General features: G+C 36.1%; 1 protein-coding gene and 1 non-coding gene across 3 annotated transcripts in view; one reads left to right on the top strand and one right to left on the bottom strand.

The window, feature by feature from the left end:
• Window positions 1–21515, top strand: part of ALCAM (activated leukocyte cell adhesion molecule) — a 180928-nt gene that overhangs the window by 18648 nt on the left and 140765 nt on the right. The window lies entirely within an intron of this gene.
• LOC118758921 (U6 spliceosomal RNA) lies at window positions 3953–4059 on the bottom strand. Its single transcript, XR_004995870.2, has one exon. It is a non-coding gene; the product is annotated as a U6 spliceosomal RNA (small nuclear RNA).

Here is a 21515-nt window from a genome sequence, read left to right on the forward strand (position 1 = left end):
AGAACCAAGTTTGGGATCATCTCAGATGAAGTTTCTTTGGAGATCCCTCCAACTGAAGTGCTGATCTCAGAACCCCAACCATGAAGAGACTATATGAGCCAGTGGATTCTGAATAGGTTTCATCGCGATTGGAACAGCGAGATTGGCAGCAATTCAGACCTGATGAACTATCAAAACTGCTTGAGCGTGCCTCACATCGTGGACCTGGGATGGGTGGGAGGCTGGGTGGGGCTTTTTCCTTTGTTTCTCCCCGACCCCAGATACAAGGAAAAAAATGATATTAGTGTGGAAACAATGGTATTACCCACTTTCCTGTAGCCCTTGACCCTTTGTACCATAATCAACTAACTAAAATCATTTAAAAATAAATTAATTAAATAAAAAAATAATAATAACAGAAAAAAAAGATTAGAACAGATGCCTCTTCATCTGTTTTGAATCAAGTGCATTATGGTTCATATAGAAATCATTTGAATGGAAATAGCCAATGATTTATAAGCTATGTATGCAGTCTTTTTATTTATTTATTTTTTATTTTAGTTAATGTTAACATAATTGATCAGAGTGGGATGGATCAAGGATTAGGGAAAAGTGGGTGTGATCATTGTTTCCAAATTTTCGATTTTTCCTTCTTGTTTTAGAGTGGGATGGTGGAGGGAGGGATAAGGGAGAAGCTATACCAAGCCTTTCAATTGCCCCAGTCCCAGGGATGGAGACTGGCCGCTTGATATCAAGCCTGGGTCCCAATGTGGCACACTCCAAGAGTTACGCCTGGGTGGTTTTGATAGTACTAGAATGTTGCCAATCCAAGGATGAGGGAACCTTTTCAATGTCCTTTGGCTGACACAATTCACCTCAGAGTCTCAATTTTCCCAGATATTTGCTGTTATCTTTTGCCTGGGGTAGTTTTCCAGTTTGTTCTGTCTTCCTTCCTCTGGGATGGTACAGATGTCCCCTGCAGGGTTCAGTGGGCTGCCATATCCTCCATGTGTATCTGGCCCAGCTGACCACTTCTCTTTCACTGAGGAGGAATAGTTCACCAGGTGGGCCAAGGACCTAACCAGGCAACCTGGGCAACACTTGATCTGCAGCCTCTGAGGCTCATGGACCCAGCACTCACTAAGCAGGCGGGCTAAGGACCAGACCAGACCAGGTGAGGCGGGCCCTGCTAGTCTCCCAACTCCCCCAGTGTTCACAAAGCCGGCCCCCACCACGCAAGCCGGCCAAGGACCCAGGCAAGGAGATCTGGGCCCCACTGGACCACCCGCCCCTGGGGCAGACAGGCCAGCCTCCTCAACCCCACACAGGTAGGCCAAAGACCCAGGCGAGGCAACCTGGATCCCACAAGACAGGGCCCCCCAGCCCCTGGGGGCTCACAGACCTGACACCACTGTGCAGGTGGGTCAAGGACCCGGGCCAGGTGACCCAGTCCTTGTTGGACCCTCCACCCCTGAGGCCCAGTAACCACTGCATAGACTGTCCAAGGTTCCAGGCCGGGTGACCCAGGCCCTGCTGGAAGCCCTGCTGCTGGGGCTCACGAATATGCCCCCCACCATGCAGACTGTGCCAGGGGTCTGGGGTAGGTGACCAGGGCCCTGTCGTACTTCCACACCACTGGGGCTCATGGACGCCCCCCCAAGATGGCACCAGCAACATTTAAGCAGCAGGTGGCTTAAATTCCTGGGTCAGGAGGCAAGGCTGCGCTCTCCCATCAGCTGAAACTACATGCGGCTGGTAGGTTGAAGGCTTCTGTTAGTGCTGTATGTATTCTGTCTTAATCCTTTGCTTTATTCGCAGCCCAACTAAATCCATTTTCATTGGCTAGGGTTGTTACTCCCATACCTAGTTTTGCAAAACTTTCTTTAACACCCTACCTTCTGATTCCAATTCCTCTATCTGTGATCATTAGACAACTCTGTCCTCCTCCTCCTCCTTTTCCTCGTCCTTATTATTATTATTACTATCATGCTTTTCCTTCCTTGTTCAAGATTTATTTATTTTTAAAGTTACTTCAATCTTTAGGTTCTTTAAACAACCAGCCGTTGGCCAGGATGAAGCCAGAAGCTTCATCCATACCTACCACATAGGTGGCAGGAGCCCAGACACGTGGACCAGCTTCTACTGCTTTTCCCAGGCCATTACAGATAGCTGGAACTGTTATAGAGCAGCTGGAACATGAGCTAGTGCCTATATGAGATGCCAGCATTGTAGGTGGTGGTTTTACTTGCTGTACTGCAACACCAACCCCATAGTCCCTGTTTCTTGACAGCTTAGTTTTGTCTCTGTACTCATACCAGAATAAATATGTATTTGAATTGTTTTCTAAGTGATATGTGGATTTTTTTATTTTAAAACAAAGTCAACTGGAAAATATTATATTTTTCTTATCAATTTAGATTCATTTATGAAAGTCTTATCTTTCTAGACACCAATCACTAATTAAGGAATTATCAAATAACTAGTGTTGATGTATTGCTTTTCCTAGCATCATCTCAAGTATTTGCAATGGCATTTTTCGAACTTACTCTTTAATGTGAAAGAAGACATTAAAAGTAGCAGGAGAAAATTACCCAATAAACATTTTTTTCCTCATTACTCTCAGTTTCACTCTTCTTAACATCATAGTCAATGTTGATGATTTTTCAAATTGATATGGTTTGGGTTTCTTTTTCTTTTACCCCAGATCATTTCCTTAACAGACATTTAGAGATTTTCTCTGTAAGAACAATAAAATAACTGAAGAGTCATCTAGTGATCTCAGGCTAAGCATCGTAATGAGGTTGCTATAGGGAATGGGAGGCGGAAATAAAAATAAAATCAACAATCCTTTCCACTCACTAAACCAAGTCAAACAAACAAAAAACCCACAGAGCCATCAAATAAAGCTCTGAATTACCTCAAATATAAGATCATATTTTCCTTTTCATTTTCTGCTAGTTATTTACTTTGCCTTCTGGAAATATTACTCAATCTATTTGCTCTGTTAGACATTTGCAGCATAAAAGATGTCCTACTATCTTAATAAATAACAATAATTTTTGCAATAACATGAGTTTACACTTGTTAAGTAACTGTATTATTGTATGGTTGCTTTTTTTTTACTTTTTTTTATTAATTATTATGCATTATGTGACAGTTTCATAGGCTCTGGGAATCCCCCCACCCCTCCCCACGCCCCCCCCAGTGGATTCCTCCACCTTGATGCAGTATTACAGTTCAAATTCAATCAAGATTCTTTCCTTGCAAACATATACCAAACATAGAGTCCAGCTACTTATTGTCCAGATGGGTTGAACAGTTTCTTGGGGAGACCATTTCTGGTCCAAAGTTAGAGCTGGTAGAATATTATCCCAGTCAATTAAGAGTCCCAATATAACATTAACAGCAATTTGCAACATTATGGAATTGACATGGTTTTGCGTAACCAGTATGTTAAAAAAAAAAAACAAAAAATAAGTTCTTAACCACAACCTATGATTTGCTCATTGACATTTCAATTTTAGTTTGTACACAGGACCGGCTGCTATATACCTTAAAATGGCTATAAGGTACCATTCAGCTGTCTCGTGTCTATTTCATTTTAGTATTTAGCCATTTGTTGTGTTGAAGTATAATTTTACTGATCTTGGCAGATTTTAGGATAATCTAGACTGGCTTGTAACTCTAACAAGACATTTGTCGACAATTAAGGTGCAGAACATTTTTTTTGGGGGGGGTGTGCAGGAAAGTCCCCAACACCACGGTGAAGAGTGACTAATCTTCGTGTCCCACCCAGTGAGGCATGAGCAAATCCATGCCAGCTCTTTCCTTTCAGATTCCAAGCTCTACTTTTTGTTGTTTGTCTATTTATTTTAGGTTTTTTTAGTTTGTATGATTGTTTGTTTGCTATGAGGGGTTTTCGGAGCGATTCTGATGGTCATTGCAAGGGAGGGTGAGGGTCCAGAGGTGGAGCAAAAATACGGAACGCTTCACGAATTTGCGTGTCATCCTTGCGCAGGGGCCATGCTAATCTTCTTTGTATCGTTCCAATTTTAGTATATGTGCTGCCGAAGCGAGCACTATGGTTGCCTTTTAAGTAGTAAGATGGAAAAGAAATTAATATGCCTTCTGGTAAAAGCATTTATTAGTTAATGATTAAATCAGGATGCATTCAATAGGTGGTTTTGATTTGTCATTGTTGATTCAGTAATGCTCACCAGGATTATTGTCAAGTTAGTAACAGTGATCAAGAATTTTCCTTCTTGGTAAGGATTGGCTACTCTGGTCAATGGCAGAGTGAGGTGAAGGAACACTGGAAACGGAGCCAGAAAATCAAGCTGTGGCTCTGCCTTTACCAGAACCCATGAGTATATTTTTTGTTCTTTGTTTCTGTTCTTGTTCAGTGATAACTTCTGACTACAAGTGAGTGGGCTTCTTTCCATGTCATTGTGAAAATTTTGTGCTTTTGCTTCAAATAAAATTGATCATTACTTTGTCTTACTTTAGTATAATTTGTTTCCTCATGAATATATATCATCACGAATTAATCCTGTAACATTTCACAGATAGAAGTTTTACAGTCACAAAAGAAAATAAATAAAATTATTTGAGCAGAAATAAAAATACAGTATATGCTAGCCTTAACAGTGTATATAATTTTTGACATCCACACAATTTTTATACTCTAACTTCTACATATAAAGGAAAACACATGTGTTATTTTCTGTGTGGGTTATTTTACTTAGCATAATGAACTCCAGTTCCATATAAACAGTATGTCATCGACATGCATCGACATATATGTGTGTGCATGTGTGTGTGTGTGTGTGTATACCACATTTTCTTTATTTCAATAGCTGGACATCTAGATTGATTTCATTTCTTGACTATGGTGAATAAACAAAGAAGAATATAATGCCTCCCTTGAAAATGAACCAACTTTCATTTTAGTCATATACATATCATATATTTCATATATATTCATGCATGAGAATATAATGTTAAATTTTATTTTGGCCTCTGTCTATATAAAGAAATGCAGATATTACATTTGCTTCAGAGAGGAACAGCAGCGTTGTCTAAACCTTACAACATGTAGCTGTGTATAGAGTGGACAAGGTGTATAAAGGGAAGGAATAAAGTGTGAATTTATACCTATAGTGACAACATTGTTCAATAATTCTTCATCACTACAGGGAGCTGTCCCATACAACAAAACATTCGTTGTTGAAAGATGAGATGGTTTCTTACTTCAGATTTGTTCCTTTTGAGGAAAACTCAGGTACCACTACCTTTAGTAGTGTTATATTATAGCCACTTTTTTTTTTTGTCTTGCATGCTTGATATCTGTTCCATACTGCCAGCAGAGATTTCTGATTCCTGGAACCATCTTTAAAAACAAATGAAAGCGTGATAAATTTGGTGGTGAATTTAATGATAAGGCTTTCTTTTCCTTATCTATAGAGTAATAGGAAGCAACATTGACATAAGATTTTTCATGCTTCATATAATCTCTGGTTTTTAGAGATGTGAGATCTGAGTTTTCACTAAATTTGAATAATAGGGATACTTCTACAAAATGCACATAAGGATGCACATAAATGAATCTTTTTTGGTCATCTGAGTAGGTTGCTAACAACACCCTAATTAAGATCAAAACACTTCTACTACCACAAGAATTCACAGCTATTTCATTGCTTTTCATTATCATCTACATGATATGATTCTGTGAAATATTGTCCATAGTGGTATATCAAATAATGTTACATCCACATACTTCTTATATCCTTTAATTACCACAAATAAGAAAAAGCATGTGATACTTGTCTTTTTCAGTCTGGCCATTTAACCTTACATGGTATTTTTCAAGCGCATCTATTTTGTTGTAAATGTAAGGATTTTATTCTTTTCTGACTGAGTGATATTCCATTGTGTGTGTGTGTGTGTATATATGTATATATGTGTTAATGTGTATATATGCATATATGTGTAAATATATGTGTGTGTATATATATGTATATATATCATAGTCTTTATTCAGCCATCCGTTAATGGACTTCTAGATTGATTCCATATCTTAGCTCTTGCAGATTGAGCTATATAAATCTAGGAGTGCAGCAATTCTTTCATAAGCTGATTTCATTTCCTTTGAGTGTATTCCTGAGAGTGGTAAAGCTGGGCCATTTGATATCTTTTTAGTTTTCTGAAGAATCTCCATGCTGTTTTCATAATGACCATACCAGTTTCCATTCCCACCAACAATGTATTAGGATATCTTTTTATATATTTTTGAAAGTGTTTTTGTTGTTGATAGCCATTCTGTCTGGGGTGAGGAGATACCTAATTGTGATTGGTATTTGCATTTTTCTGGTAACTAGTGACCTTGAGCATTTTTCCTTGTGTTTGTCAGCCATTTGTATTTTCTCCTTTGAAAATTGCTTGCTCATATCTTTTCCCCATTTTTTAGCTGGAATGTTCATTTTGTTGCTGAGTTGGTTGAGCTCTTTATTCTGGCTGTTAATCCTTTCTCAGATGCATAGTTTGCAAATGTATTCTCCCATTTGATCAGCTACTTTTCACCTTTCTTGTGCAAAAACTTCTTAGCTTGATGTGTTACATTTGTCTATTTTTGCTTTTATTGTGTGTTTCTTGGATCTATCCAAGAAATCTTTGACAAGGTCAATGTCTTGCAGCATATATCCTGAGGTTTTTCACTAGTACTTTGGTGATTTCAAGTCATAAGAGGTTTAGATATTTGAGTCCACTGAGTTGATGTTTGCATAGGTTGTATGGTAGGGTACTTTTTCAGATTTCCAAGTGTGGAAATTAAATTTTTCTAATGCCACTTTTTTAATGGACTGCCCTTTTACTCACAGAACAATTTCAGCTCACTCGCCAAAGATTGTTTGGCTGTGGATAGTGGGTATCTGGATTAATTTCTGAGGAACTAGATATCTTTTTCTTTCACAAGATAAAATGTGTACTCTGTGAACTCAATAATTAGCTTACAAAAGTTTCTAACCTCTCCCTGTGGATCTTTAGTTACATAATATCTATTAAAAGGATAATTGTATGTTAAAGAAGAAGTATAACTGAAATAACACAGACACAGATAAGCTATTACAGTTTCTAAATTACTCTTTATGTCAGGAACAATATTAATTGCTTGTGAAATCTGTTAAAATGACTGAAAGAGTCCTTGGAATATAAATGGCCAGTAAAATGGGCTTTGAAAATGTTTACTGTTACTACTGACACTTCCATGTTGTCAAAATCTTTTTTTTTTTAAAGATTTATTGTTATTGGAAAGCCGGATATACAGAGAGCAGGAGAGACAGAGAGGAAGCTCTTCCATCTGATGTTTCACTCCCCAAGTGAGCCGCAATGGGCGCACCGATCCCATGCCGGGAACCAGGAACCTCTTCCAGGTCTCCCATGCAGGGTTCCAAAGTTTGGAACGTCTCCACTGCCTTCCCAGGCCACAAGCAGGGAGCTGGATGGGAAGTGGAGCTGCCGGGATTAGAACCAGCACCCATATGGGATCCCGGGGCGTTCAAGGCGAGGACTTTAGCCACTAGGTCATGCCGCCGGGCCCCAATGTTGTCAAAATCTTAAGCTGAATGTTTAGTATGGTATGTTTCAAGAAAAGGTCGACAATGACACATTCATATGTAACAGAAAAGAGGAAAAAGTTTCCATGTCAGGTAGACAATTTTCCCACTATAATTTTCTTTATTCTTATTTATTACAAATTCAAAAATGAATAGGTAGAAAAAAAAGTGACAGAACAGTGTGCTCATGTGATTTTTAAAGTTAAGATGCTTTTAAATATACTCATAATTGCTTATATACTAATATATATTTCTGCATAGATTTTTTTCCTGAACAGCATACAAGAATCTTTAATAATGATTGTCTTTTGGTAAATAAAGACTACTTGTGAATTTTTAATTTGAAACTCTAACAGTAGTTACACAGCTCAAGGAGCAAGAAAAAAAAAAAGACTTCTTGTTTTACAGAATAGTTGCCATCCGTTTTCTTAGGAGTGTTATACAAGTAGCCAACTATAGCAAGTAACAGCATGTAAAACACCTATATCTGAAAGGATTAAGATTTAATTATTCAATAATTCAATCTAGTAAACATTCAGGACAGATGGAAGCACTAGATTGATGGTGTTAAATTCTCATTTTAATGTCTCCATGTGCGTCTACAAACCACGACTTGCTGTATTATCTATTTCTATGTCAGAGATGCTGAGACCTAAAATGGTCACTTGGGGTATGAAGGAAGCAGAGCATCTGGAGATATTTCCCTGCTGCAGAGCACACGCAACCATAATCTGGAGACAGGATCCTTACTCACAAGTTCCTAGGTTTGTCTAAATCCTTGGTTTCAGCTTCATTTGGTCTGTACAAATTACTCTGCTTCTTTGTTGCCATTTGTTATATATATAAATTCTCTCTTTATATATGTAAATATATATATATATATGTACTCACACACATATATTTTCCTTCAGACTAAACTTAACTTTATAAAGTATGCCTTTTCCAAGAGGATTTTAAAGTTATTGTCTTTAAGAAAACTAAAAGAGGAAGCATAACCCATAAGTATTCTTGAAAATAGTTTTCCCTAGTTGTAGATTTACCTCACAGTATTCACTTGGAACCACACCTCTTAGCCAGGGAACTGTTTGTCTTTCCACTTTATGCTTCAGTACAATTATACAAAATGTTTGGCAAGTCAGTGATACCGTGTTTTAATTCAGCAGTTTACAGAGATTGTCTTCTAAGATTTGACTTTATGGAATTATTATTGCAGGTTGGGTAGTAATGACTTTTTCACATAATTTTGTTTTAAAATTTTCGACTAACAACAGTAAATGATAAATCTCACGCCATAATTGTGCCCAAAGCTTATCACAATTAATAGCTACCATGGAATTAAAGTTTCAAGGTTTCATAAATGATTTTCTTTCTAGCTTCCTAACATATTCTGTGATATTAATTTTCTTAAACACTTTTGAATGCTTTTTGGAATCTATTTTACTTATTCTTAATACTTCATTTTTTGAGATAGCATACACTTTTTGTAAAAAGAAAATTTTAAAAAAAGATAATCTTTTTTTACTTGAAAGTCAAGTTATAGAAAGAGAGGGTGGAGAGACAGAGATCTTCCATCCACTGGCTTACTCTCCAGATGGTCACAGTGGACAGATCTGGGCCAGTCTAAATCTGGGATCCCCAAGCTTCTTCCAGATCTCCTATGTGGGTGCAGGGGCACAAGGTTTTAGACCATCTTCCTCTGCTTTCCCTTGACCTTCACAAAGTTTCCTCATGATGTTTGTTCCCTTATTTAACTGGCAATATAGAGTTTACAGCTACAAATCCTATTTTTTATTTTTGTTCAGTTTTTATAAATATTACTTTTGAAAAATAAAGTGTGTCTTTTGAAGGCTGCATAGGGGTATAAGTGAAGCCAATCTATCCAAGATGCTATTTTTTTTTTAAAGATTTTATTGTTATTGGAAAGCCGGATATACAGAGAGCAGGAGAGACAGAGAGGAAGATCTTCCATCTGATGTTTCACTCCCCAAGTGAGCTGCAACGGGCCGGTATGTGCCGATCCGATGCCAGGACCAGGAACCTCTTCTGGGTCTCCCACGCGGGTGCAGGGTCCCAAAGCTTTGAGCTGTCCTCCACTGCTTTCCCAGGCCACAAGCAGGGAGCTGGATGGGAAGTGGAGCTGCCGGGATTAGAACCGGTGCCCATATGGGATCCCGGGGCTTTCAAGGCGAGGACTTTAGCCGCTAGGTCATGCCGCCGGGCCCAAGATGCTATTTTTTTGTAATACACAATTATATGTATATACTCATGCTGAATAACAAGAGGTGGTAACTATAAATTTAAGTGGATGAATAAATTCCAAAAGTAGAGAGTAAACAACAATTGTTAATTTTCAGGATAATCTTTTCTCAGATACTCCTTCCTCAATTTTAGTAACAGCAAGATAAACATACATCCACCAATATAAACCTATTTTTGTAATTATTTAAAGGTTGTCACTGTATCTTTTATAAAACATTTTATTTGTGACTATAACCTCACTCTAATGTCAGTAAGTTATTCAATTAGTGGTAGAAAACTTTGTTAAATTTTAAATTTCTGTTTGTAAGTGAAATCATTTCTTTGCTAGCCCTAACAATGCTCAAAATGATGAAAAAGATATATTTTAGCATCTACTTTCTTTGAAAAAGATTTATTTTCATGAATCCAGTAACAAATATTTATTGTGTGACCGTTGTACTCTTGTTTCTGGTGAAAGTTGGATGTTGGGAATACAACAGTGAACTCTGCATGATCTGGTTTGGTGGTTCTCAAATTGGACATGAATCAGAGTCACCTGAAGAGCCTGTTGAAATTGATTATTGTGTCCAGCACCTGGTTTCAAACTATGTTTAAGTGTGAGGTACAGAATTTTCTTATCTAGCAAGTCAGATGTCAAGCTGATGAGTCCATTTTGAGAGCAACTAGAGGAGATAGTGTTGTCCTTATTACCTTTGTCATGTAATGACTCACACACACTATAGGCATTCCACTTAAAATTATTTTAAGGGAAAACCTACTTTCTAAATAAGCATTTTGGTATGTGGGTAGTACACACATTGTATTGCTGTTAATCACATTATCAAAAGTTTATCAGGTAAGGAAAATATTAATTTCAAAAAGAAAAGTTACGCTTTTATTTCATTTACTCTGGTGAAAATGTGTCATAAACATTACATCCTGATTTCCACTTGAATTATCACTGTAAATAAAGCTTTTTGTCTTTTTCCTGATCTTTGGCTAACTATCCAGTTGCCTATAGCTTTTTAAATGTGATGATGAGGGGTTCATTTGTTGCAATAATTAAGATTGATAGCAGTGTTCCAGCTGGAAGGAATACACTTGTGCTGTGGTCACATCTGTTGCACCCCAAACCATTGACCATAGCATGTTTAGGAAGGCTATTTATAATAAAAGAAAATATACCAATTGCTAATCATCACCTATTCATGTATACAGTTTCTTAGCACTGGAGATTGCCTTTCACTTTTTTCTTCTTTCAAGAGCAAAAATACAACAATACACAAAATAAAAGAAATTAAAAGAAAGAAAAAACAAATAGACTTTCAAGGACTCACAATCCTTTAAAAAAAATCATAACCACCTTCACATGTTAATTTGTTCTACATCCCAACTCATTGCCTTTTAAATCTTAAGCAAACTTGGACACTTCACTCAAAATATGTAAAAGTTAAGTCCCAAATGTGAAGTACATAAAACAATAGATTTTATCATTTTTATAAAACATGCTGCTTGAGTTTGTTGTTCTTTTCCATTTTATAAGTAAATGTGCATTAGAATCAACAGAAATTTATTCAGAGAAAGTTTGGACATTGGTTATCTTATTTCAATACTCATTGTGAGAACCAGTAGTTTACACTAAATATTTGTTGAGTACTTTTGTTTATTTCATTTTAACTTTAGCACGAATTGCATGCCTGTTATCCTTGTTAGGGTTAGAGTAGTCATTATCACTTTATTTACAGTATTCATCTTTTAATCTTTGTAAGTCTGAAAACATGAATAAAAGTATAGCATTTATCAGAATATTAATTTGCTTATTAACCATATGTCAGATAATTAGTTCAGGCAATTCAGAGTAGATAACAAGGGATTTAGTAGCAATTAAATACATACTATTGCACATATGCTTATATTACATCAGCCTTATTACCATCATTCTTTAAATTTTTTACCATATTTCATTCATTTGTTATCACTAATGTTAATTTCACAATCTTTTAATGAGTTGCTGTTATATCTTGATGATTTTTTGCTGTCTTTAAGGCTGTCCTCTTATAACAAACGAAGCCATGAAAATTGGCCCTTCTTGGAAAACCCAGTTTCACCATTCAGTTCACACAAAGACAACAAGAGACACTCTGTTTAGAAAACTGGCTCCTTTTCAGAGGTACCATTGGCTGGAGAATTCAGAGCATTCTCACCCACTAGCTGGCCAAATTTAACTTGGTTAGTTGATAGCCTGTATATATGTATATGCAATATATATATAATATATAATGTATATATAATATATAATGTATGTACAACAAAATATACACAAAACCCCAAAACCTGTTTTTAAAAAGTGATAAACATGGTTCCCAATCTCTGTATCCATACCCGTTACTATCATCTACTTTCTATCATTGACTGGCTAGTACCTTTATTTTTATATGCACATTTTATAGATTGCCTCCCCTCCTGTTTGTAAATAGTTGGAATCTAGACATAATAGCTTGAGGTAGTAAGCACATTTCCCTGTGAAGGGTGATAACAGTGTGGAAGTGAAATTAAACATATAATAGAGGGCTGAGGAAAGTACAAACTCTTGTTTGGATCATCATGAAATGATGAAGTGTTTTTCTTTAAACACCAATTAAAAACATTTGAGACCTTTTCTATATTCATTGCTGGCAGACATGTTTTATTACCAGGGTTTGAGAACCATCTGTTTTCTTAAAATATCTAAATGTCACTTAATTTATAAATAATAAATATAAGTAATTCATTGTCATTTGTATACTTATAAAATATTTAAAGTGCTTTAAAATTGAAAATATTTATTTTGATAGTGGTGATATTCTGATTAATCTAATGCAATGTATCATTTGCATTTATATGATTTTATTAGTGTATATCCATAATGTAAATTTAAGACAGAAATGCACTATTACTAATAAATTTTAATGTATCTTAGCCAAAATTTCATAAATTAGTAAAAACCCTCTTCAGGACATACATTTAAAAAGAATCAAAAAAATACTTGAGTGAAAGGTTGCCTGAAGATGGGAAGATGGTGGTGAGAGTAAAGTGGATGGCTCAATATGTTCATTGAGAGACCAGAAGAAATGAGAAACTAACCTTAGATTCAGAGACTGGAGTCAGATAGACCAGAGACTGAATTCCTGCTCAGAGTCTGGCACCATGTTATAGTAGGTTAAGCCTCTGCCTGTTTTGCTGTCATCTTATATGCGTACCAGTTTGAGTCCTTGCTGTTCCACTCCCTATCCAGCTCTCTGCCAGTTGCCTGGAAAAGTAGTAAAAATAGTTAAATCATGGGATTCCTTTACACATGTGAGAAACCTAGAAGAACGTGCATTCTCCTAGGTTCAGTCCAGCCCAGATCAGGCCATTACAATTATTTGGGGAGTGAATCCACAGGTTCTCTCTCTCTCTCTTTCTCTCTCTCTCTCTCTCTGTCAGTCTCTCTCTTTCAATTTCTCCTTTTCTCTGTAAATTAAAATAAATACATTATATAGAGAGATACATTGAGAATTATGCCAATGCTTTATCTGTTGATACTTATTTTTTAGGGGTTTGTTATGCTATCAGCATGGAACTATTCTTGGAGCTACAATAGTAGCACAGGTGTTTGTAGATCTTATTTCCTTGGACCTGAAATTATGTTTCAAGAATTTTTTTTTTAAGGCATGGAGAATCGTGACATTGTGAGTAAAGCAACCATCTGCACCACTAACATCCCAAATGGGCATTTGATTGTGTCCTGGCTACTCTTGATCCAATTCCCTGATAGTGGCTTGGGAGAAGTATTAGTAGATGGCCCAAATCTTTGGGCTGCTGCCATTATGTCGGAGAACTGAAAGTTCATGGCTCCTGGCTTTAGCACTGACTACTGCAGCTTTCTGCATAGTGAAGCAACGGATGCAAGATCTCTTTTTCCATATTTGTCTCTGTGTGATTCTATCTCCATCTCTCTGTATAAGTCTCCCTCTTTCGCCACCCCCTCTTAAATGCTGACTTTCAAATAAATAAAGAAATTACTCTTGAAAGAGGATTTGAAAATCACTCAGTTTTAGAGGGTTGTTCATTATATGCAGAAGATTGCAAATTCTGTAGTATGAACATTTCAGTAACTCCCTGGCTTTCTCATTTCTAAATATAGTCAGGTGACTTAACATGTCCTGAAACAAAGTTCACTAGATTGTGACTGCACATAGGGCCAGTTTGAAAGTTTTTACAAGTGCCAATAACTGAACTCTAATATGGAAAAATAAAATCCTGTGAACTTAGCATATCAAAATAGAAATAGAAATAACAGGGACTGTTTAACTTTAGGAAACTAAATAAAAATATTGGAAAACAGATGATAAAAAACAGTAATACATCTGAACCTTTCCCAGATGCCCCCATTTTCATTTCTTAAATATGTGATTTGAACAGGAAACAGGTAAAACAACTGCTGTAGATGACCTTATGATTTTATTTGTACTCAGTGCAAATTTTTTATGAAGAAATAAACTAAATCTGGAGACTGTCATACTGTTGAAAATTTCTTGTGCTCACAAATGACATTATTATGTCATGAGTTGTCAGTAGAAGTTTTAGCATACTTTTATTTTTTATACTTTCTTTTTTGATATTTATTTATTTGAAAGGCAGAATTACAGAGAGAAAGGGAAAGAAAAAGGGAGGAAGAGAGAGAGAGAGACATAGGAAGAGAGTAAAAGACAAGAATCAATTCCTAAATGCCTGAAGCAGCTAGTGCTGGGCCAGGCCAAAGCCAGGTGTCAGGATCTTTTTCCAGGTCTCCCATGTGGATGTAAGGGCCCACGGTCTGGGGTCGTCTTCTGCTGCTTTCTTAGGTGCATTAATAGGAACTGGATCAAAGTGGAGCAGCTGGAAACAAACTGACACTCAGAGTGGTGGCATCACAGGTAGCAGTTTGATGTGCAATGCCACAATACCAGCCCCATCCTATTTTTGTTTTGATCAATTTTATGTAAAAATGTTTGTTAGCCACATGCATTTGAATCTGTTTTATAAGTTTATAAAGTCCTGGTTTTATTTTGTACTAGTAGTCATCTTTTGGTATTATAAAAGAGACATTATCTATACCATTGGTAGGTTCAGCCTTCATTGCCAATCTATGTTACCCAGAACAAAAGTAATGGGAAAGACAGGTTGAACAGACTGCATTGAAAACCAAAAAGACAAACTGTATTAAGTTGGTGGAAAGAAGATAGTGTCTGTTTTGATGTTGTTCATAAAATCCATCATGGAACTAACACTAATCCAAAGTGATTAGAATAGAAGAGTTAATGTCCATTTTCAATGCGTGTGTGTATGTCTTATACGTGTGTCTCTGTGTATAGTGCCAGTATTGTCGTTACCTCTCTGAAACAGACTTTAATAACTTGGTTCATGATCCACTGTTGATTCATTTGGAAATCTGAATGCTAGCGCCTTTATTTCATTTACCTTCTGGAGCAGGCAGACCTCAGTTGACCTAACATGATGGCAGCAACTCAAAGCCTGTGAAATCTAATTATATTTGGATCCATTCTTGATTTGTTTAATTTCTAAACTTTACACGCTTCATTTGTGAAAAATGCCTAAATAATACCTTACCTCCCAAATAGACTTTGATGATAAATAAATGTCAAAAATAATTATTAGGCATTTTGAGAACATGAATTTGACTATTTATCAAACATGCTCTTTGACATCAACTTACAGGGAACAACTACAAAATTTCCCATCATAGGCGTTTTTTTAAAAATTTAATATTTGATTTATCTCTGTAGTTTTCTATACAATATACTATGCTTCTTTGAAGCCATTAATGGAGTTAAATAACAGTAATATAATACTGGAATATATTTCTATGACATGTGCTTCAATTATTCATGTAAATGCTAGAACAATAATGTAAATCTAACAAAATGACAGACCATCAGAATTATCCTAGGAGGGGTGAAGGGTTCGAAAACCATGAGGCTCTCGTCTGTGGTACCTCTGTTAGGTGAAGAAAGAGTTTAATAGTGGTCAAATGATCAGGTAGAATTCAGTTCAGCTGTGCAATGAAGAGGAGTCCCAGTCCCCAGTCCATCTCATGTCCCACTTGCCAGAAGACAGTTCATGTGTAAAGGCACAATGACAGCAGCAGCAGAATTAATAGAAAATTTTCAGCATAAGCTCAGTAGAGCAGTGGAATGAGTAATAGCAGTGTTCTTGGCAACAGTAATGGTGACATCTGCAGCAGAGGCAATGGTAGTTATAGTAGAAATATTAGCAGTAGGAGCAAGCAAGAGCAATAGCTATAATCAATAAAACATTATTAATTGTGAGCTAAACAGTGATCTAAGGCACATACCTATTTTAATATGTTTAACGATCACAATATCCCTTATAATATGGGAAATACCTATTATAGACGATACTGCCTATAAGAGTATTACTTACCAAAACTTAGCAAAGAGCTAAATGACAAAGGTGTGTCATGGTGCTCAGTTTAGAGGTACTGTTTAGTTTAGCCCCTGAACAGCAATGAGCAGATATTTCTTGAGAGTGCTTAAAAAAAAAAAACTCATCAGTTGAGTACTTGCTGCCCAGCGCAACATCTAATGCTGAAGAGAAGAGTCTGCAAAGCTGTTCAGTTGGCTGTTACTTGGATCCTGTAATCTATGAGAAAATTACAATCTAAAATGAAGAATGTTTCATTTCAAAAATGAAAAATATTAAATGATTTTGTCTCACATACAAATGTAAATTATAAACAGAAACAAAGAGGAAATATCATAGTGGGAAGGGCACTTTATGAACTGAAACAGATTGCTGAAAGAGGAGATAGAATCTTTTCCCTTGGAGACATTTAATATCAGGGCTAATAGCATCAATACAGAATTATATGAATAAAAGCTGGGAGGAAAAAAGGGACAAATCTCCAGAGTCCTTTTCAGGCCTAGAGTTTTATAAACTAATTCTTAAATTTTTAATATCTCAGTACAGTACCCATAATAAAAGGAAGAGATCTGTATGTCTATATAATTAGGACATTCGTTTCCTTCACAGTTTTGTCTCAACAACCTTGAAGTGTGGCAAAAGCAAATACTATGAAAGTCAAAAAGTATTTGAAAAAAGATACTTTATTTTTGATCTAAACAGATATGTTAGACAATGCTGAGATGGTATGATTGGTATTAATTTAAAGTGCAATAATTAAAATTTAAGCAAAACGTTTCTTTCACTACAACACTGTTAGAGATTAAATAGTGGAATGACCATTCACTTAAAACTAGTAAAATTGATGATCCATACTCAAATAATTAAGCTTGTTTTGTGCTATTATGTTTGAAAAATACACAAATTGTAATCCTGAATCAAAATTTTCAAAATGCTGGATTCCTGTTTTACCCAGGAGAAGAGTTACAAACTCACGTGTTGTGCTTTTCAGAAGGAAAATATTTTACATACTGCAGCAAAAATCAACAAGAACAGAAAGAAAATGATGTTTTGTTTTAAGAGAAACATGCCCTAATCAATTAAATTCTAATTTTGCAAAATACTAGGGAAACATCTGAAAAAAAGGGAAGATATGTTAATGTTCATTTCACATGTGTTGCATTTTGTATTAGATGCACAGTAAGAACAGAGGGATAATTAACAAAGATGTTAATTAAAATTTCTTGGGGCAAACATTCTGGCACAGTGGGTAAAGCCAGTACCTGCAATTCTGGCATCTCATGTTGGCACTGATTTGATTACCAGCTGCTCACTTCCAACCCCATTCCCTAATAATGTCCTAACAGCAGAAGATGGCCCTAGTTCTTGGGTATCTGAGTTCTTGGGCATCTGCTCACAACAAGGGAGACCAGGATAAAGCTACTACTGATTCCCAGCTTTGTCCTCCCCCAGCCCTGGCTACTGCTGTCATTTGCAGGATGAGGCAATGATTAGAAGATCTTCATCTTTGCTTCTTCCTATCTCTCTCTCCCTCTATAACTCTTTCAAAGAAACAAATCGTTAAAGCAGTTTTCTTCAAGGAAATATTTTAAAGTAAGTTGGCGTAAATCTCCAGTGTATCTGTTTATCATATAATAAATAATAATGTTTATCCAAATTTTACATTTTCCAATAGTAATATCTTGCTTCAAGTGTATGAGGTTTTCAAAGTTCTGCTAATAATGACTTACAATACAGTGAGTTTCAGGAAGATACACAGTGAAAGTGTTTCAGGACATATGTGTTAGAAGTAGTATGAAATGGAAAGAGAAATATAGACATGTGTTCCAACTGGGATGAATTAAATAACCTCCTTATGTAACTGGCCTATGAAAATGGGAAGAATGTTCTGGACTTTAAGAGCACTCTGGAAAACAACTGGAATAGACTTAACTTTTAATCAGCATTTGTCCCAGAAACTGCGATATAGTATGTTTGAGTATATGGAGTATGTTTATTTGTAATAAACAGGTATGCATCATAGTAGGTGGTAAATTATAGAAGCTGAAGTTACAATTAAAGTGAAGAAGGATATGAATTGTAGACCATGGCGTTTGATTTTATTTTGTAGCCACTGGGAATACATCAAAGGGTTTTGTCCGAGAGATTGAAAAAGACCCAGATGACTCTAAATACTTTGATTTAAAGTCATGTTTGTTGAGAATGAGTTCAGCAATAGAAGCAGTATTTGTGAAGCTATGGTGAAGATAAGAAACATGTGCGCTGAACTACAGTCTCAGTAGGGAAAAAATGTCTCGAGGTTTGTTTTTTGTTTGTTTGTTTGTTTTGTTGGTTGGTTTTTTTTAAGAGACCCATGATTTATGACAGTTAATCCTGGCTGCTCTGTAAAGGACTGGTTTTCATGACTTTCAAGGCCAGCCATGTAAATGACTTACAGTGCTGAATGACCCTCTTGAGAAAGCATGTTGAAATAATTGATGAATGTTTTTCAGTGCTTCTTTTTTGCTGAAGACACCATAGGTTCTCATAGGACCTTAAGTCAGTAAGAGGAAGCTTTAGCGTACCTAGAGCCAACGTTTTTCCAAATGTAACATTTAATTTCTTGTTAATATGTCCTTTTTTCTATCTAATTGGTGATGCCATATTCCATTTTAAAATCGGTCAAGTTTCTAGACTTTCAGTTCTTAACTTTTTTCTCTTTTAAAGTTGGACAGATACTTTGGAATTGGGTATTGTAGGGAGTTCACATGTATATGCATGCATATATTCATATCATACATAATACGTGAAGGACAGTTAAGTTTCTGGAGCAGTTGTAACCTTAGCAATTATCATCATCATTAGAATTGATCGTTGCAACAGTGTTATTACGAAATAGATCTGCATTATTCTTTTTCATCTTCCCTCTTGATCGTTGCAACAGTGTCATTATGAAATAGATCTGTATTATTTCTTTTTCATCTTCCCTCTTAAATTAAGAGTGGTAGCACTCTAATAAATTTTCGACTGATCTGAAATATCATTGTGACATCTCCACCCATCGTATGCTGCATACAATATTTCAACTCACTTTGTTGATTCTATCTAGATGTAACTTGCATCTCACACAAACATACTCCATTTTTCAAAAGTATAGAGACAACTCTCTCCTCCAGTGCTTTAGTTATCAAATATCTGCAACAGCCAGGGCTGGTCCGGGCCAAACTTGGGTACTTGGAACTCAGTTCCAGTCACCAGCATGGATGGCAGGGTCAATTTAGGTCACCAGCATGGATGACAGTGACCCAATTATTTGAACAGCTACCTGCTGCCTGCTGGTATGCAAATTATTAGGAAGCTAATTTTTTTGAGATGTGAGAGTAGAGTAAGAATTCAAATCCAAGCACTTATATGTCATGAGGCTGCCCCAACTGGTGTCCTAACTGCTGTATCAAATGCCCATGCAACTCCATTTTCTCCATTTGTATTCATTGTCACACTCCTGGCAGAGCAACAGTTGTTTCTTTCTTTTTTTTTTTCTTGAACAACTTGCAATAACTAGCTTTGTGTCCCCACATTTGTTTTCTCTGATCTCAGTTCATTCCCATTGCTGGGGACATTTCTAGAAATTCAAACCTAATCATATTATCTTCTGCTTAAAGTGTTTCAGTAACATCTCATAACCTGTAAGATGAAGTCTAAAATCCTTGAAATGTGCTGTAATGAAAGTCCCGCCTGGTATGTTCTTTGCCTTAGTCCCTAGTGTCTTTTATCTCCTCTTTACCACTTTAGTATCCAAAAGCATCAGCTTTACCAAACTTCCTTTTTTTCTGACACCATTCTCATCCAAGGCTTTTACATGCCACTTTCTCTGCCTGGAAAGCACATCTAATACTAATGTTTCACCTGGCTAACTCTTAACCCCTCAGGTCCAGTGAGTTTTCCCCAAAGCTTTTCTGATAATTCCTCCTTTCCTATTTCACATCTACTCAATACACCATTAAATACTGTAGCATTTTCTGTCTCTACACTGACCTAACACACCATGCTTCATTACTTTTACAGGGCCTTGCTGTCTCTAATTTTTATGCTTTAAGAATAGAAAATAGCCCTTGTTTTCACAATTTTGGGTAAAATATTGACTAAGGTGTAAAACTGGGTGCTTAGAAATGCATTGTTAAAAAAAATTAATGAACTCTGGATGAAAAGATATAACAGTATTAACCAGTCTAAGCTGAACTCAACTCTCAGCTTGATCACTTGCTATCTCTGTTAGCTTGAACAAAGTGGTTAGTTGCACATCTTTTTTTTTTCTAAATCAGGAAATTGTGTGATAATTTTACTCTACTCCGTATTTGTTACAGAAGTTAAATGAGGAAACATATGTAAAGCATTTAACAAAGAAAGTATTTTCTATAAATTTTGCTTCCCCTTTTCCCCCCATTTGTATTAAATGTTGTTCCTTTGAAGGAGAAGCAGTGACCTGATTACTGAGAAACATTCTTGACATTCTATTATGTTTACTCTTGGGATATACAGAATGTAATTTATTCCCTATTTTCATCAATATTATTTGAATGATTGATACTGAATCATTCCAGTGTTCCTAGGCATGAAGGAATTATCCTCCTGTTTTGTCAGAACTGAGCATCATGTTCTTTGCTGTAACATGGGCAGATGGAGTGATTTACTGATTAAAAGAACCAGAAAAAGATTGTCTTTGTCCTGATTGATTTGAGGTGTCTGATTATGTAGTACACTGGTGCTGACTCACCCTGAATAAAAAAAAAAATGTGTTTCATTTTCATTTCCTTTTACTTATGTGTGGCTGTGCTCATTTTATCTTACAAAGGTCTTTAAATTCATCAAGTGTAAGCTGTAATGAAAATCTTGTGTGTTTTTAAAGTGCCTCTTTTAAAAAGTAAAATAGAGAATAAAAGGGTTGAAGAGGTGACTCTTTGGGCTTTAAGGATATTAAAATGCAATCTTCACCAGCTGTCCGTTTTTAAATTAGATTTCAGTATCTCACATGGGCAGTGTATGTTGGCTAGCTTCAGAGTAAGAATCTAATGCTCAAAAGCTTTGAAGTTAATTCTCCATTAAGAAACAGCTGAAAGGTTGAGTATGACACCATTTCTCCTTGAATCTGCAGTCAAGCAGATGTGCCTCTTTCACTAAGTCTGCACATCCAGGAGATTAAAAAGAAAAAATTGAGTTAATGACAGTTCCAATTCACTTCACAGA

Source organism: Ochotona princeps, chromosome 3 (assembly GCF_030435755.1).
Source record: "Ochotona princeps isolate mOchPri1 chromosome 3, mOchPri1.hap1, whole genome shotgun sequence".
NCBI lineage: Eukaryota > Metazoa > Chordata > Mammalia > Lagomorpha > Ochotonidae > Ochotona > Ochotona princeps.